This window comes from Procambarus clarkii, chromosome 83, assembly GCF_040958095.1.
Source record: "Procambarus clarkii isolate CNS0578487 chromosome 83, FALCON_Pclarkii_2.0, whole genome shotgun sequence".
In the NCBI taxonomy this organism is placed as follows: Eukaryota; Metazoa; Arthropoda; class Malacostraca; order Decapoda; family Cambaridae; genus Procambarus; species Procambarus clarkii.
Window position 1 is genome coordinate 21,984,160 of NC_091232.1, and position 9,613 is coordinate 21,993,772.

General features: G+C 33.4%; 2 long non-coding RNA genes across 2 annotated transcripts; both read left to right on the plus strand.

Annotated features, from left to right (window-relative positions):
- Positions 1-3,263: 3,263 nt before the first annotated feature.
- Positions 3,264-4,452, plus strand: LOC138358414 (uncharacterized). The gene is made up of 3 exons (XR_011225348.1): positions 3,264-3,473; positions 3,857-3,950; positions 4,294-4,452. It is a non-coding gene; the product is annotated as an uncharacterized lncRNA (long non-coding RNA).
- Positions 4,453-5,678: 1,226 nt separating this feature from the next.
- LOC138358415 (uncharacterized) lies at positions 5,679-6,660 on the plus strand. The gene is made up of 3 exons (XR_011225349.1): positions 5,679-5,988; positions 6,124-6,292; positions 6,524-6,660. It is a non-coding gene; the product is annotated as an uncharacterized lncRNA (long non-coding RNA).
- The last annotated feature ends 2,953 nt before the right edge of the window (positions 6,661-9,613 follow it).

The following is a 9,613-nucleotide window of genomic DNA, read 5'->3' on the forward strand; positions in this document are numbered from 1 at the left end:
CTGCGCAGACAGCGGCGCGGTGACGTATGACGTCATACTAGTTTCCTTGTTTTCTGTTGAAGAGTTCTATCCACTAGTTCGGCTTAGGTAGCAATTTTCACCAGAATTGGGGTTTGTTTTGGAATACTTACCTTTCTGGATGCTTGACCGGGTCGATGGCAGACATAGAATGCTTCCAACCACACAGGGGTTTCTATAGGCCATTGCTCCCCTTGCCTCTCTGAGGGGGCCAGGTTCTGGCTCGTGGTCCCCGGTAGGCCCTAGAACTCCATACACATGACTGATGCCAAAGTCTGACATTAGCATATCAGCCAGTAAAGCTCCGGGGAGCCTCCGGGTCTCACCCAGAAAATGGCGTTTCATTACATTCAACGCTGGTTTTTTATTTAGTTATTTATTCCATGACCCATATTTGTGTGTTCCTATATCATAGTATAATGATAGGTTTAATTGCTAGTGTAGATTTCATTTTGCCTCAGACTTAAAATTATTTAGGTTTTTGGTGTTTTATTATTCAAAATTTGTTTATAGATAATCCAAGGTTATAGTCAACTTCTCCTTTGAAAACAGATATTTACCTGAATGCCACAAACTCTAGTAGCCTAGAAGAGTACAGGAAGACCGTGGCTTGTCGAAATTCCCCCCATTTGCCTTTATGATCTTTTTTTGGGTATATTTAGAAATTCAGCACAGTTTTGGCAGTTACAGCTCTGGTAGGTAAGCAGTTCCATGTGTTAATAACCCTCTGGGTCAAAAATAATTTCCTGTTGTCAGTCGTACATTTTGGTTTGTTGAACTTGAAACCGTTGCTCTTTGATTGTATTACATCTGAACCAAACTAGCCAAACTTTTTTTGATAATGTCATTGACTGCTTCATATCTGGCAATCTTTCCCTGTGTCTTATGACAGATTAGGCCATGGCTGCCATATTGGTCTGCCCATGCATAGCCGCAAATACACCGGTGTTCGGTGGAGATAGGGGCAGCGATGGTCATAGACAGCAAAAAAATGTAGATAGTTTACAAATTAAAAATAGATAAAGTGTTGTGGAATACCATTCTTAAAGGTTGATTTTCTGCCAAACAGCCCTTCTGCCTGCTTCTCTTTCACCTCCACACATTCAAAGTTCTGACTTCTCAACTAGTGTACCAACATATACTCAAACATATTTACAAGCTGCAGAACAAACACCAAAATCATTGAATTCTGGTACGTCCCTATTTGAACTATGTAATGTAATATAATCTTAGTACCTAGTATCTACTATATATATATATATATATATATATATATATATATATATATATATATATATATATATATATATATATATATATATATATATATATATATATATATATATATATCATAGTCTAACTAACACATTACTGAAAGCTGTCAGTTGTTCTAGATGCTTATATAATATGTATAAAATGCACTTTTATTTATTACATCTATTTGCTCTTGAAGATTTTCCTGACTAATTTAGAATTCCATATTTCAAAGTACTTGCTGCAGAACTGGAGGAAATTTATGATTCTCAAGCAAGCATTTCTGATTGGCAAAAAAGAAGAATAAATAGTGAGATTAAATGGGGAGAACGTAGGTCAATGTTGTTTAGCTGGACATTGTCGAAGTTGGGTGTTCCAGATAAAGGTAAATAACATCTTTAGTGTGTAATTATGGATAAATTTCAATGTAATTATGAAATGCATGATTAATGTCAATCTCTGAATACACTTAGATGTTTGTCATTTTTAAACTTGGTATACAATATTTCTGAATCCAGTATTACCATTCAAAGTACATAATTACATTATTTTTTGGAAAACCAGGCAAATGTTGTGTACAATGTAGAAGTTGTGAGGCAAGCATAAAATGTGAAAACTGCTTTCATTTTTTGTCATAAATGTGATCACCAGCAGCATTTTGTAATGCCTTTCCACCAGCGATTCTGCTGGAAAAATGGGTTCTTCGAGCCTTTTGACCCAACACAAACTGTGTGTTCAGATGGGAATGTCATTCACTGGAGTAAGTAATGTACCTGTAGTCTGTTTCTTATACTCTCATTTCTATCCTGAACCAAGCAGTGTTTTAAAATTTTATTTAGTTCATGTAATTTTTTTAGTAGTTTTTGTATTGGTCATTTTCCTCATTAATTATTGATTACCTCATTAATTACAGATTTTTATTTAAATAAATGAATTTTTATTTGTTATTAAATATAAATCTTTCATGTAACTCCAGTTAATGCTAAAAAAAATATTAGTAATTTAAAATGTAATGATTGAAACATGTATTTATTTTGCTGCATAGCTGATCTTGTAAATTTAATTGTTACCAGAGCCTGTTGTACCAGCACATCCACCTAATTCCTGCCCGAACTGCAGTGAGAGCAAGTTCACAACTTTAAGCTCCAATAATTTGTGCATCTTTGTAACTTTAAGTGGTAGGTTACTTTAAGAAACATTTATTTGATACTAGTATTGGTAGCTGGCATTGCTCAGGTGACCCAGGCTGCAGTCTTCATCAATATAACCATTTATACTTCACTCTCTTTACCACTGTATCTTCACTTATGAAGACGTATTTATATCACATACGTATTTATAACCATACAGAGAATTGTTTATGGGTTGGTTTACACATATTTTGATAGCCACACTTGAATCCCTTGCCAAATAAAATTGTTTTACTTCAATTTTTTTTATTTTTTTGTGGGGGGCAGGAAGGTATGATCTGTATACCCCAATATTTAGGTGCAAGTGCGGATATGTAGATAAAGAACTTGGGAAAGCCATGCACCAGTCTGGTTTTTATTCAATTGGAAGAAATAGTAGCACTTTCTACAGCATAAATCTATTGGATTCCTGGCATTTTCTCAAGAGAAGCAGCCCTGGAACTTCTCTTCAGGCATTAGTTAGTGCACTGGAATTATTTGGTGCTTCTCGAGGGCGTGAAAGTTTTCATACCATTACTGTTTTAATAGTGCAAGTATTAAATTGGTGTATAAACTTAAAAACTAAGTTTGTTACTAAGCAAATGCATTGTCATTATTTAAGAAATAGGGTTAAATATTATTAAATTAATAAATAGCATGAATATTCTAAATATATATTTTATATATGTCTAATATCATAAGAAATGGAAATGGATTACCAATCTTTAACAATTTCTCTTTTTATGTAATGCTCATGTTTATTTTCATTTCCTGCAGGTATTTATAGTCTGTTGCTTAACATTCCACTGCTAGGCACTTTTTGATAATTACTTACACACATTTTACATCTTAGCATGGTCCCATCAATTTTGAGACAACAAAAAGAGTCTTCTTTGAATGGCGTTTCCATCAGTATGAACTTGGGAGAATAAAAGGAGAATTTGACAAGGGGTGCCCTGCATGTGATACAACACCTGTGGCTGTACATATTGATGGTAACAAGAAACTGTATCGTTACAACAAAGTTGGGAGGTAAATATTCTAGTTAAAATATTTAATGCTGCTCATTATTGTTAAGGTATAATGTAAGGTGTAGTAATATGTTTGTAGTACTATAAACACAGCACTGTATAATATTTATATAGTGTCATGCATCTTTTAATCAGATTTTTTTTTAATTGTTAACTGATTACACCTTTATTACTTGTCTTTCAAGTTCAGTTGAATTTTTTTATTTGGACTAAGGCTTTACTAATTAAAAAATATTTATTTCACTATATACATTCATTTAGAATAGGAGGGATTATGATGTGAATGCCAGCATGGGTAGTTGAATTAGTTTTAAGTGAAATGATGTTTAACTGTCATCAAAATGTCTCACACAATGAACATTCATTAATTTAATATCATTCCAGAGGGATCAGAAACTCATATTATTCTGGTGGTATCTTCGCTTGTGACAAAGAAGTTCAAGATCACGTTTCCACTATTCAGAACCTTAAAACTCAAGTAAGAATATTTTTACATCTGTTCGAAAGCCTAAAAATAGGTTTTCATATAGAAACCTAAGACCTAATACCAGGTTTTTACCCATACAATATTTGAAGAGTACCTTTATATATTAGCTTGAGACATTATCAATAATGTATATTAATTGGACGGTTCCTAACTATATCATGTTCAAAAAAATCTATAAAATATATGTAATGCATATTGAATGATGAAAAATATTACATAAAAAAAATTACATTTATATATGACTAATATATATATATATATATATATATATATATATATATATATATATATATATATATATATATATATATATATATTTACTTTTGTCCAACAGAGTAGCCATATGTGTGGAGTGTCGACATTGAAAGCTGCCAAAAATAAACCTGTTTCATTTAGAAGTTTGGATGAAACCGGCATAAGCATGGCTTCCTGTCGACATGGAATTATTCTTGCTGCATTAAATATGTATCAGGGAGACCTCTAAAGTTATGCCCACTATTTGCAAATGAACCGTTTACAAAATGTGTCCTTCATATGCCAGGATATCATCTGTAAATACTGGCCATGGGCCTTAAAGATTTCATCAAGAGAACAGAAGTTCTCACTTGGGCAAGGAAAGCCTTTTTTAGGAGTCCTACATGCCAAAGGACATTCTTGGTATTGTCAGGTAAATAATCTAATACTGTAATAATATTTTGACTTCGTTTTACTGTAAGTTGGAAAATATAATTTCTTTTCAACTCTTATATGTAAGGATTTATCTATGTTAAATGCAAATTGTTAATACAGTAGGTAGTTTTTAACAAACGTTATGCTATTATGTCAAAGGTTTTGTATAGAGGGCGGTGGCAAGAAGGAAGTGGCCTGACATCTGGGGAGGAGGCAGAGCAAGTATTTTCCTACCTTTCAAGATATAACAACAACACTAAGAACATGCTTAAAGCTGGTATGTGTTAATTTTTGTTTAATCTAGTTCTAAATTTTGTACCTTTCAATCAAATCAGTACAATGGTAATATTTGATGGTTATATATATCCAGATAATGTTATAAAATAATATAAGAATATAGGAAATTGCAGAAAGGCATTTTGGCTCATATAAAGTAGCATTATACTCATATGCAACCAACATATACATGTATAATCCTTGTTTGAAAAATCAAGATGTCCCTGTTTTTATGCTTTCTTTCACATCCTGATATTTTTAATCTTATTACTTTACCACTATTTTTGAGCTCTTTGTTTCCTCTGAAATAACAATTAATTCATTCCACTTAAGACAGCATCAATATCATCATCCTTTTACTTTCCAATCAGTATTTTGAGACACAGTATTAAGATGTCAGTGAATAACTAAATTTATTTCCACAGAGCGTACAGAAGAACTGACAGAGGGGGCACTCTTTTGGAATCACAGAAAAATTAATGGAATGCCTCAGGCATTAGTTGCCAGATTCAGAAAGGTATTAACATATGAATTGTTCTATACAATGAAAATATAGAATTATATATAAATATACAATTGTTCTATACAATGAATCAAGTGTATATACATGTTTTTATTTATCTTTAATCTTATTATAAGACACTAATGGTATTTTCTTCTCATAAACAAAGTAAAATTGGATAAAAACCCACTTGTGTATTTGGGAAATTTATGTAAAGAATTACACCAAGTCTTTCACACACTCCTTGGTGCTTTGTCAAGGTCTGAATCTGAAAAACACATACTCAGACCTTGACAAAGCACTAAGGATAGTTCAAAAGACTTTGTTTAACTCTGAACATAAATTTTACAATAAATATGATGGCATTTATTTTTAAATAGGCCACAGAGACAGCTGCAGCAGTTTCAAATGAGATTCACAGGCTTAATGTCCCAGAATCTGTAATTGAGAAATGGAGATCAGAATTACTGATCATTGCAAGATCCTTAAATAACAGATCCTCTGCCAATAACATTGAGCATACTATCGAGGCATATGGAGAGAATATAAGGCATCGCAAAAATCAGATTACCACTTATGCAGGTAGACATTAATTGCTTTTTCGTTTGTTCACTGAAACCTAAACATTAATACAGTACACAGTTGTTAAATTAGTTTTTCTATGTAAAATACTATTGGTGCAAATCAAATATTTGATAACAACCTGAAACTTTACAGTTTCATCTAAAATGAGAGCTGTATTGAGAAACAAAAATGAAGTTGAGAAAAAAAAAACTACGAGATCTCATAAAAATCTACAATCAGAACCATTCGGATTTGTCTGAAGCAGATGTTTTAACTGGCATCCTTCCATGGCACAATTTATTGCTTCATCAAAACACAAGTGGTATTTACACAAGATCTAATGATTCATTAGTTTTCTCAGCATTTTCAAATATTTATATATTATTTGTATTAATTGTACTTTTATATATGGAAAGACTGCAATACCATTAAATTGAGTTTGTTTTCTAAAGATAAATTTTATAGATACAATTTTTAATGATGTTTAATTCACAAATGATTCCCATTATCATAATTTGTCAATCACATACTATATTTTCATTTTGCATTATAGTGTCCCTGACTGAAAAAAGAAGTGCAGTGGAAAAGTTTGAGCTCCAGAAGAGATGTAGAGAGGAGGAATCACTAACCATTCAAGAAATGATAACATGGTTACAGTGCTACAAAAAGAAAAGGGACAAACTATCCGAGTATATTCAAGAATTACAATGTGATTCTTTCCCTTCATGTCTCTGCAAGATAAGACATTCAAAATACTTTTTGCAATTTAGATCTTCAAAACACTCAACTCACTTAAATGTGTTCAATTAGTCAGAGTAATATTGCCATCACCTTTCACATTTAAACTATGAAACACTTCCATTTTCAAGAGTGGTACTGTGGAGAATATGGCTTTTATTATTATTTGTATCCTTTTGTTTTACTTAATCTATACTTTTATATATTTGCATTATGTACAACTAAATAGGTACAGTATATATTTGACTCTTAAGATGTTTTAAATATTATATTCCAGGATTCTAACACGAACACCATTGAAAACCCAATTCTGTCAGAAGAAGAGAAACGTGGATTATTGGCTCTTCTCAATCAGGGTCAAAAGCAATGTGCTGACAAGCTTACTGAAGCCAAACATTTATTTAGTTCCTACCAGCCAAATGAGGTCTATGAGCCTTTCTTGGAGCTCTTAGAAAGTAATGAAGATGAAGACATGTATTTACAAAATGAATAGATACAAATGAACAAATCCACAAGGGCCATGATGAGGGTTCGAACCTATGTCCGAGAGGATCCCACACGAGCCTTAATGGACTGTATTACGACATGGCAAAACAATTCCAACCGGGAGTTCAACTGACCTCAATCATAGATTTAAGGCATCACGCTATAGTGATTTCTGTGTTTAACAAATAGATACAAGATAGGCTTTAAATTTTTAAATTTTTACTTACTTTTGTCCTGTTGCTTGGTTACATGAATTGACCACACAAATTATGTTGCTTAGTTATAGAGATTCTTATAACTACATGAATTTTGTTGTTCATTTATAAGCCCATTATGTGCCTCTAAAAATTTCCACTGCCACTCACAGGATGGGTATGTTGTGCATAATAAATAAACTAAACTAATATTTTATATGCATATACTTTTGTCTTTTAATACAATAAAACTGGATTATATTAAAATATTTTCCTCATGCTGTGTTTTTCTCAACCCTCTGAAACTATCACTGGAAAAAAGAAAGTGGTAGCCAAGAGGAGGATTCGAACCCCTCACTTGGTACTCTCAAGCTAGCACTGTAGACCACCATGCAACTACTTTGTGAAAATTAATGCCACCTGGGATACCACTGAATCCTCTGATTAAATCCAATTCTCAATGATACATCACATCAATATGATTTCATAATACAAAGGCATGCATACTCTCAATATAAAATACCTTAAACACTCAAGTGAGTGTTGTATATTGATGTGTGATTTAAAAGTTGAGTAGATATGGAGGACAAGTACTGGGCTTTATTGTTTGGGATGGTAAAAAATCAAGTCAAAATGTTTATTCAGGTAAATGTACATACATAGATGAGTTACAAACATAATGTTGGATTTATAGATAGAGCTAGTGCATACAATACCTAAACCCATTAATGTGCACAGCGTTTCGGGCAAGGTTTGGGTGTCACATTTCATGATTGCTTGAGAGAGGGGGAAGGAAAGAGAGAGAAACGGGGAGATGGAGGCAACGGGTATTTGAGGCTGAAATACGCAGAGTAGAAAGCTTTCAATAGAAATAGCAGCAGTAAAAATTCGTCCTGAAGTGTCATAAAGGACAGGGGTCGTAAGAAGACTTTGAGAAGACTACCTACAGATATCATAAGGACTTCCAACCATTCGCCGTGCTGGAGGACGAATGATCGTCGTCATTCCTTCATTTTCTAGTGTGTGGATTGGTCAACATAAGGGAGGAATCCTGATTATATGTGGCATATTTAGTCGAGCATACAGACGTATGTAGGTGAAACCTTGCTGAACAATGGTGTGAGTTGAGCGCACTGAGAGTCGGTACAGTATCTCGCAAGTATGTTCTAGACCACACTTTTATTTATTTTTTTTTTTTTAAGATATATACAAGAGTTGTTACATTCTTGTACAGCCACTAGTACGCGTACGTTTCGGGCAAGTCCTTAATCCTATGGTCCCTGGAATACGATCCCCTGCCGCGAAGAATCGTTTTTTCATCCAAGTACACATTTTACTGTTGCGTTAAACAGAGGCTACAGTTAAGGAATTGCGCCCAGTAAATCCTCCCCGGCCAGGATACGAACCCATGACATAGCGCTCGCGGAACGCCAGGCGAGTGTCTTACCACTACACCACGGAGACTGCTGAGACCACGGAGACTTGAGAGTAGATTAGTTAATATTTGCTATGCTGCTGCTTATATGCTCTTGGCAACAAAGTAAGGTGTAGTAGAGGGGATAGTAGCAATAATAAGAACTGCAGAGGGCCTATTGGCCCATACAAGGCAGCTCCTATTATAACCACCGAATGAGAAGGAGACAGTAATAGGAATAAGAAGAGGATAGCAAAGGAGCGTAGGAGCAGACAATGAAAAGTAAAAGGGAGAAGTGAGAAAGTTATGTTCTGGTCTTGTGCTTACACTCATGGTGGGTAGAGTAAATAGTTCCGTGATTTGGGTGTTCATGGTAGGTTGTTCTATTCTTATGTGAATTATAAATAAATAAAATAATTGCTTCAAGAATTTGTAATCTACCCACCATCAGGCTTGTTCGCATTATATATATATATATATATATATATATATATATATATATATATATATATATATATATATATATATATATATATATATATATATATATATATATATATTTATATATATATATATTTATATATATATATATATATAGGGTACCACCTATAGCTGGAAGAAGGGGGACCCATACATAGCCTCGGAGGAAACCACGCATAACGCATTAGAGGGAATGTTTAGATCCCCTCCAATACAGTTTCTGTGTGCTTTTCTCCTACCACCCCATTCCTTTTTTATTTTTTGTGCTTTATTATGCATTTGATGGTTACAAGATTTACATGGGTTGATACAAAAATAATAATGCAAAAAG